This window comes from Nicotiana attenuata, unplaced genomic scaffold (genome assembly GCF_001879085.1).
Source record: "Nicotiana attenuata strain UT unplaced genomic scaffold, NIATTr2, whole genome shotgun sequence".
Classification (NCBI taxonomy): Eukaryota; Viridiplantae; Streptophyta; class Magnoliopsida; order Solanales; family Solanaceae; genus Nicotiana; species Nicotiana attenuata.
This window is the reverse complement of record NW_017675630.1, coordinates 1-2,834: the sequence shown is the minus strand read 5'-3', so window position 1 is coordinate 2,834 and position 2,834 is coordinate 1.

Below are 2,834 nucleotides of genomic sequence, written 5' to 3'. Positions count from 1 at the left end.
CTCGACCTCAATCATATGAACGTCTCCACCTTTGTGGTCAGGCAGAGGGTTGTTGCGGACATTAGGAGCAGGCTCCTTTGCTACGATGACCTTGTTGTCGATCAGGGTCTGAATCTTATCTTTCAATGAACGGCACTCGTCAAGGGTGTGTCCTTTCATGCCGGAGTGATACGCACAGGTCTTGTTGGGGTTGACCCACTGGGAGGGATTTTCTGGAGCTTTGGCTGGGATGGGAGCGACGTATTCTTTCATATAGCTGGTCAATTGGTTCTGCGATGGTTGTGTATTATCTGGGAGGTTTTCGGTCGAAATTTGGTCTGGGCCTTGAAAAATGTTGGCGAGTGGGTGGTGACTGGTAGTGAGAGGGTTGAGTGTTATAAGTTTGGTAAACAGGTGCTGGTTGAGAGTATCTGGGTGATGTGGGTTGATATGTGAGAGGTGGAGAGGACTGGTAAACGGGAGGTGGATAGGAAGGTGCGGGTGCTTGGTAATTTGGGATAGGCTGATATGTAAGTGGAGGTGATGGGTAGGTGTGGTATTTTGGTGGTGACTTGGCTCCCTGTGCGATCATCACGGCACTTACATCTTTCTTCTTGGAAGCGCCACCAGTTTGTAAAGCTTTATTGGTGGCTTGCAATGCTTCAAGATTTGTTACCATACCATTCTTGATGCCCTCTTCAATCCTTTCTCCGAGTTTGATGATATCAGAGAACTTTTGACCCTCGATCATCATCAACCTTTCAATAATATTGAGAATCCTGAGCACGGACGAAGAACCTATTCATTTGTTCTTCTTCCAGGGCCGGCCTGACCTTGGCAGCTTCTGACCTCCAACGTGTAGCATACTCACGGAATGTTTCGGTGGGCTTCTTCTTCAAATTCTGTATGTAGAACACATCCGGGGCATTCTCGGTATTGAACCGGAATCAATCCATGAAGTCCGATGCCATGCTTACCCAACTCGTCCATTTCCTGGGTCCTGGCTGATATACCAGGATAGTGCATCTCCCTTCAAGCTCCTCATGAAGAGCTTCATGCGGATTTTCTCATCTCTTCCAACCCCAACTAACTTGTCGCAATAGGTCTTCAGGTGAACTCTGGGATCTCCGGATCCATCAAACATTTCGAACTTGGGAGGTTTGTACCCCTCCGGAAGTTCAACGTCTGGTTGAATGCACAAGTCTTCATAGTTCAGCCCCTCAATGCCTTTGCTACCTTCGACACCCTGGACCCGACTGGTTAACTTCTTGAGCTCGGCCGCCAAGTTCCTGATGAGGGAGTCTTTGCCATCAGACTCAGGTGCATTTGAGATCGGTTGGGTGTAGTGAGGTACAGTTTCCACAAAGATAGGAGTGTTATGGAGGTGGTCGTTTATGGTGTTTGGTGGCTCGGGAATGAGCAATGGAGTGTTGTTGCATGTGTTGTGAGCAGGCCGTATTTGTGGTTGCAGGGTGTTTTGTGGAGATACGGGATTCTGGGTGTTGACATCAGGAGCAGCAAGAGAGAATGATAGGCTTGCCAAGTTCCGAACTTGGTCCAACTCTTCCTGGAATTTCAGCAATTTTTGTTCAAGATGAGCAGCAGTTCCCTTAGCAATTGGGGTACCCTGAGAAGTTTCCTCTCTTTCAATCTCCTTTCTAGCACTTGCGTTTTCCATTTTTCCTTTGTTCTTGTTCCGGACAGGACTTGGAGGAGGAGGCGGTGGAGGGCCCTTGGATCTTGTGGAGTATACTGATGGTGCCAGAATGCACGAACTAACCTTTGGGGAGGGGAATAAGAAATAAAAGAAAAACAAAAAAGTAACATGTTAGTGCGGGTTTTGAGAAAAAATGTTGCAGTATTTAAACACATTGTGCGAGAATATAAATCGCGTCCTGATTTTGGGTGCCTCGTTGTGCCCGAGGTAGGCCTAGCGACAAATAGTTTTGGAGAACTTATAATGCTAAATGCCTCATTTTATTGATAAAAACGACTCTAAATAACGGAAAATGAAATGTCACTATTGGCCATTGGCCTTATTACATCATTAAAATTAAAGAATAAACGACTCCTAACTACTTGGTCCCAGAAGGACCTTCCCCAGATTTGGCATCTTTGNGGTGTCTTCGGAACCCCAAATTCAACCTCGATCGGCCCAGACGCCTTTGCAGAAGGAGGCGCTTCAAATTCAAGTGGTACAGACATATTTACTTCGTCGTCCTTGGAGGGTTGATTCTGTAGAATAATTGGGTTGAGGGTAACTGCCGGCTTCTTTGGTTCATCCCCTTCAGCAATCAAACCTATCGACCCTTTAGGGTCCCAATCATCCTCGACCTCAATCATATGAACGTCTCCACCTTTGTGGTCAGGCAGAGGGTTGTTGCGGACATTAGGAGCAGGCTCCTTTGCTACGATGACCTTGTTGTCGATCAGGGTCTGAATCTTATCTTTCAATGAACGGCCCTCGTCAAGGGTGTGTCCTTCCATGCCGGAGTGATACGCACAGGTCTTGTTGGGGTTGACCCACTGGGAGGGATTTTCTGGAGCTTTGGCTGGGATGGGAGTGACGTAACCGACGGCTTTAAGTCTTTCATATAGCTGGTCAATTGGTTCTGCGATGGCTTTGTATTGTCTGGGAGGTTTTCGGTCGAAATTTGGTCTGGGCCTTGGAAAATTTTGGCGAGTGGGTGGTGACTGGTAGTGAGAGGGTTGAGTGTTATAAGCTTGGTAAACAGGTGCTGGTTGAGAGTGTCTGGGTGAAGTGGGTTGATATGTGAGAGGTGGAGAGGACTGGTAAACAGGAGGTGGATAGGAAGGTGGGGTGCTTGGTAATTTGGGATAGGCTGATATGTAAG